This window comes from Oxyura jamaicensis, chromosome 7, assembly GCF_011077185.1.
Source record: "Oxyura jamaicensis isolate SHBP4307 breed ruddy duck chromosome 7, BPBGC_Ojam_1.0, whole genome shotgun sequence".
NCBI lineage: Eukaryota > Metazoa > Chordata > Aves > Anseriformes > Anatidae > Oxyura > Oxyura jamaicensis.
Window position 1 is genome coordinate 34,376,158 of NC_048899.1, and position 7,106 is coordinate 34,383,263.

The 7,106-nt window shown below is 35.0% G+C and overlaps 1 protein-coding gene across 1 annotated transcript in view; it reads right to left on the bottom strand.

Moving 5' to 3' along the window:
• The window catches only part of LRP1B (LDL receptor related protein 1B), a 674,736-nt gene that overhangs the window by 90,993 nt on the left and 576,637 nt on the right, over positions 1–7,106 (bottom strand). The gene's annotated exons all lie outside the window — the stretch shown is intronic.

Genomic DNA, 7,106 nt, shown 5'->3' on the forward strand with positions numbered 1-7,106 from the left:
GTCAAATGCTAGTCATTACTATTTTTTAAATGTTTGTTCACTTAACACAAGATTTTTTACTTACTGAAGATTTTCCTTGAATCTTCTTGAGAGATTCTTTAAGCTTTGCACACATCTTTAATAATGCTGAGTTCAGTTTAATACTGTTCCAGAATTGGCATGCATCACTAATTTTAAATAAAAAAGTGAATGATCTATAAAATGCCTTAGCATAATTATTAATTGGGAATACTAATTACCCTACCCTACTCTTACAGACACATTACTGTAATTAATTAAGGAAGCATAGAATTTACACATTCATTTCAGTTGGAATAAGGAAATTACAATTCTGATATATGAGTTAATCAAAATCTGTATACACACATGCTATATGGAAGAAACATCTTTTGGTTTGAATCACTACACAGTATTTCAGCAGATCCCTGAAGAATTGGACCGCTCTGTGGCCTCTCCCCTCATGTAGTTACTTCATTAAATTTAATTCATTCAACTCTGCTATTACTGTGCTATAATATTTAGCATGGGATTTTGAGTACATCTGGGCACAATCCATTGTGCCATCTTCATATGACTTAGGTACAAAAAACTTAGGTACAACATACTCAGCATTTTTTAAATTGTATGGATATGCTTTATTCAATATTTATTTTATTTATTCAATATTTATTTATTCAATAGCATTTGCTATTGAAAGTTTTCTTGTAGCCTCTGAGTCGTGTGGTTGTGTCACTGCAAAACAAAACAAAACAAAAACAAACTAAAAGACAAGCAGGAAATTTAGGTTCATCTGCAAAACTGCAGAAAATTCCCCACAGATCTTAAAGGATAGTTTCTAATGAGAAATGCAGACCAGACTGACAGAAGAAGCTGGAAGGACCTGCAGAAAGAGAAGTTGCTACTTGTAAAACCCTGCGCTGTAAAAACCCTGAAGCTATTCACAAAGCCATTTATCTTACTTTTACTTGAGTTCTGAAAACATATCTGTTCATATAAATTATGACCCTTTCTGTTACTTTTGACATCAAATTAAAGATGTCAAAGACACCACTCTAGCCTTTCTAAATTAAAAATAAAAATAAATAAATAAAAATAATAATAATAAAAAAATGCTGTTTCCTTTGTCTGTGTTTTCTTATTGTGATCACAGTTAGGATTAAAATCAGAATAAGTGTGCCTGTAAAAGCCTTAATTCACATAAGGAGGATTTACTTGAGACAATGATCTTGATTTGGTCTTCTGTAATACTCCCCAGTAATGAAAAATACCTGTAGCATTCATCCTCTCTTTGGCCACCCAGTAAACTACAAATAAATGTCATATCCTGAGTACAGATATATGGGCAAATGCTTACTTTCCTTTCTATGTATATCTGAAGGTTGTCATAATGACACAGAATCCATTCAGAAATCCAAGTACACAACTCATCTTAGCTTCAATGGATTATGCATACATCAGAATCCAGATGAAACTTCATATTCATGATCTAAAAAATATTCAGGAGAATAACATACTGTTTCAATTCTCTTATCATAATTTATCAATAGGGAAGCTAAGTAAAATGTGTAGCGTAAGATGCTAACTACTACAGTCAGAGCACTGCGCTTCAGAAAACAACTGACTGAAAGTAGATCTTACCTTGACCTTTTTCTAAAGATAATTCTGTAAGCACCATGTTTAGAAATTTGTCTTCCACAAAATATCTTAAAATCAAAACCAGAATAGACAATACAATGTAGCAGGTATTATATAATCTATTTATGTTCTTTAAAAGAAGCATGACACAGTGTTTCTGTTTCTAAAATCTGGATTTTGCACACAGGTCAAAAGATGAAACTGTCAGGGACTTAATCACTCTCATGTTAGGGTTCTATTTTGCTGCTGTTATTTCTGACCTCTACATTCTCTAGAATAACTGATCATGAAATAAGAATGGATGCTGCATCCTATCAACAATGAAGCAATCTGAGTCTCTTGAGAGTAGTTCAGTTTAAATATTTGACATGTAGGCTGAGAAACTGAAGCTCCCGCAAAACAAAACACTTTCTTTTCATCAGTGCTGCTAAATGAGTACACATCCTTACCAGCCACTTAGCGTGGAAGCTTTCTCTTTGAGAAGAACTGCTTTTCCAACCGAGTATAGAGCCGAGCTCATATATTTTAATGAAGGAACTTAGAAACAATTCTGTACGTAAATGGACTCACAAGTTCACTCCTGAGCTCAGCTACACCTGCGTGTAGGAGGTGTACAGGATAGCAGGACCATTCCATGGGAACCATGTGGCCAAGCGTATACACACTGAACCCTAAAGCCGTGAAAGGAGTGATGGCATGATGATTCCGACTGCTGAGCAGGAAGTCGTCCTAGCCAAATACTGATCTAAAGAAAATAATGAAACAGTACTATAAACAACTCATTTGGTCTGAGAATTTTTTAACCCTTGAGTAACTTCATAATTTTAATGGGCTTCTCTGTTAAAGTCGAGATTTCATGAAGTGATGAGTGATGCTCAATAGAAACTTGATCAAAGTCTGGACCTTGCATCATTTATGGCTCTAAAAGACCTAAGTTTTGTGACTATGAAGCTTTGATTTTGATATGAGCAGTTATTTACATGCCACTGCTACCCTTTAGTAGTAAAGTACAGAGTAGTATGCTCTCAACAGTGCTTAAATCATTCTCAGATACATACTAGTCACAATTAGAGCAGAAAGACACAATGTGCTAATGAGTTTCAATTTTCAGATTTAGAGACCACTTATGTGCCTACCGCTTTCAACACCTGGAGACCCATGTATTACTGCAGTTTCAATATTCATCCCCACTCTGCCTCTCAAGCTGTTCCTTCCATCACCTTTGCTTCCCCCATGCTCCTGCCCAGATTCTCCCCTGCCGTCATCTAACTTTGAGTACATAAACTGCTAAGCCCCTTTTGTTTATCTCATTTATCTTCTACCACATGTAAATGAGCTGTTCAACATTCTTCACCTTTCTTCACTGAGAACAGATGGCTGCCTCCCCTTTTTGATTGCTTTGATATCAACAAGGAGAGACACTGTGACATAAGAAAAACTGAGTTTTATGTTCTCTGCTCTAGTTGCTTTCTGACAGCAATAACTGCATGGAAATTAATGCTAATCCCTTAAAATTTGTGATGCAGTATGTCCAGCACATATGGAAACTTCACTGACTTCACCAGTAAACGTCCATTACAATTTTAATGAGTATGTAGAAAAAAATATTTTCAGAGGCCTATTATCTAATGAAATTTTGGCATATTATTACAGGAGCAATGGAAGATATAGAAACCAACCCATTGGCAATCTTCATAACTGGGCTTCATAAACCAGAGACTGTGGAACCTCAGAGTAATATAACTGTGTGAAGTGACTTTAATGTAGGAGAACCTGTATATTTTTCCTGAATATTATTCTTTAAAAGATATAGAACACAATACAATAAAATAATCAGATTTAGGAAGACATATGAATTGGAAATTTTTATCTAAACAATTATGAAAACTATGACTCTAGAACTTAATAGTAGAGGTCAAGCAATTATTGAGTTTGTGCTAACAACAGATACAATTAACATCAGATGTGGTTATAACAAGCAATTCCATAGATGCCACAAAAGCTGGAAGGAAACTTCCAATATCAGAACTACAGTTTATCTACTGTTAAAAAAAATCTTTTCACATTTTTATAACTTTTCATCAATTTAACTGCAGTTTAAATCTGAAGGGAATTGATTTCTGTAATCTGTTAGGACAGCTCCATAGACAAATGGATTTACTCTGGTATAATACAGGTGGCAGAGTTTAGATGTAGACACAAATGTTCTATTTCTACCTACAAAGCCCCCCAGATTAGTAATTCTTGAAATTACAGATGCTAAAAATTAAAAAAAAAAAAAAAGGAAAAAAAAAAAGGAAAAAAAAAAAAAAAGGTTAGCATCCACCAAAGATTTTTACTTAATACTGTAAAACTGGCACGTATTTAGAACAATTTTAAAGTTTGCAAACACTCAGGTAGAAACCAATTCTGAAGACAAGGATTTTTCAACTTAATATAGAAAAGGTTCTGTCTGATAATATTACAGCTAACAAAGTAATTTCCAAATACACAGTTCGTTTAAAGGCTTAGCACATTTTCATTGCTTCATGTCCATGCCCCTGTAAGATGAAGCAATAAAGTGACCTAAAAACTTTTGTTTTTAGAGTGTAAAACATCAATGAATTTGGCACAGTTAAATTCTCAACTTAGCTCAGAGGAGTTTCTGTACTTCCTAAACTGGACTATCAGATTCCATTTTTGTATTTTCGAATTCTCATCTTCAAAGAGGGAAATGGGCAAATGGTAGGTACCCTGAAGGATAGGACGAAGGATTGCTTGTGTGAGGCAATCTGATAGCTAGTGAACTGCAAAGTTTGTGTATCCTCTGGGCAATGGGGACCAAAGGCAGCTGTTAAGATTGACAAATTCTTATTTATTTATTTTTTAAAGCTCACAGAAGTAAACCAGCTTAGTGCTTAGCCAGATTAATGCCTCAATGCTTGCTTAATCATTTACTGTGCATAACGTTTGTGAATGCTGCAGTGCTAAATTGGCTAAGCTCTAAAGACAGTTTACATAATCACACATTGAACTTCAAATAGATAAGCAAGGTCATTGCTGCCCCTAGCACCAAGAAGAGCTCCCATGTAGGGTAAGATTTCTGGCCTAGTTAGCATGTTTTCAAAGTTCTTACTAGGACTCTCGACAGTTATAAAAGCCCCCTTTTCTGTTGAAATACTGAGGAATTTTACAAGAGGAAAGCAGCAGATGTTCTCTTTTCCCAAAAAATCTTTAAGACTGTTAAGAAAGAAATAAAAATACCTGTTGTAAAAAGTATTACCATTATGATCTACATTTCCAAAATACACAAAAACTGCAGTTGCATGCAAAAACAGTCGTTAGTATAACAGACACGGTGTCAAAAATTAGCCCCAAATTGTTCAGTTTCTGTAAGTTTCTAGCACAGACTTTGCAGTTTTCTGTGTTCTATCTCATACGAAAAATATCTCTTTATGATGTATATTCATATCTATCCATTCTAACATGAGACTTATTTGGTGGATATTGTGAAGTGTCTCTGTCATTTTCTGATACTTCCCATACCAGGTCATTTAAGATTGAAAAAACATATTTTCAGAAAACAAAAAAACAAACAAACAAACAAAAAACCTCAGAGCAAACTATCTCTATCCTCAAAGGTGAAAAAATACTTAGCTTATGCTACTTAGCTCACAACAACTAGCACTTCAGATTGCATTGCTCACATGATTCCCATTTAGACTTTATCTGCTGCATCAGTATGTATTTTATGCTCACCACATCTGTGCCTTTATCCTTCTTCTACATATGAAAATACAAAGGCTAGAGTAAGCTCAAGCATCCATTAGTTAACTTTGACAATAAAAAGTGTCTCCGAATGACAGAGGAAAAATAGACCATGAAATCCATGTGAACAATACATCTTCAAGAAATACAGTTATCACAAGCTATGAAACAGGTCTTTCTTATTTGAGTGCTCATTGACAGAGATTGCAGATTCTTGTATCAAAAAGCTAGAAAGGATCACTAAGCTTTGCTTCCTCTAAACCCCAGCCACTGAACTTCCCCAGGTTTCCCTTATTAAGGCAATTCATTTACAATGGTTAAATGTTATTTTCCAGAAATGTTTCTTGTCTTGTGCTGAAACATGAAGACATGAAAAATTGATTTGGAAGTTTGTTCTGTGAGAAGCAGGAAAAATATTCTGATTCAATACAAATTGATCATTATGAAGTAGCTCTACAAAATTCTCAAAGCACCTTTTAGAACATCTACAGGCATGTTTGATTTACTTCAGATGCCAAGGATTCTATCACTTTTTTTTTTTTTTTTTTTTTTAATACACAGAAACTTTTGTACAACTTGGTTTGATAATTGTATTTTGTGAGAAGAACCTGATACCAGAAAGTGACAAACAGTATTAGCTAATGAGAAAATCTTCCTCCCACACAATTTAAATACTTCAGGATCTTCCTCTCAAAGCAAAAGTTTTCTCTCACTTGAATCCCTTACATGTCATCTGTAAGATCCATGTCCTTAAAAGTATTATAACAGGTTTACATAAAGTCACAGTCACTTATGGAGTTTGCCTCAGACATTTAACTGCTACCAAAATTTTATGAACTTTTATTCCAAAATCACTGTAAAACTCGCAGGCCTAACAGTCTACAGAATGTCCAGTAATGCTTGATTCCTAACACATTCACTGTAATACTTAAGGAGTCAGACATGCTCCTTAAGAAGTCATGAATGCATTCAGCTGTCTAAAACTGGCAGCAGTGTTGTTAGTAGTGAAGCTGCTCTGTACTACTACCACCTATGGCTTTGTGACAAATTGCTTCTCCAGATTCACGTTATCTTCTGGGGGAGTGATCAACTCTGTGAATATAAAAGCAGTTGAAGGTGATTCCACCCACTCAAGCAACAGAAACTTATAGGCTGGAGACCAAGGCAAAGGACACCAAAGACTGTGAAATTGGAATTTTGCAGGTATCTTCTCAACTGTACAGGTATGAGGACATTTTCTGAGAGAAAAAAAATCTAAAACATTCAGATTGAAAGAGAAAACTGAAAAAGATTTGACCACTGCATTTAGGTGTGGACTAAGAAACATTTCCACCATTTCCTTCTTTCCCTTGAAAGATCCAGAAAGAAGAGTAAGAGGATAATTGTATGAAAACTAAATAGCAGGATACCAGAATGTGGAATAATGTGAAGAGTAGGGAGCCTTGCTTAACCTGTCAGAAAAATAAACTGTCAGCAGGAATTCAGCCTGCAGACAGGATACGTCTGAGCAACTACTGCTTAGGTGAGCAGGTAAGGACCATTAAACTGTCCTGTGCTCACTACAAAAAGCATGGAAGTTAGTTCTGAGATTAATGGGAATGTTTACAGCTCTCATAGCTATTGCTGTAGTCTCCCCAGTTCAGCATTTCACAAACTGTTCGTTATCTGTTTATAACTTATTCTTCTTGAACGCAAGAGCTAGAAAACATTTTTTTTTTTTTTTT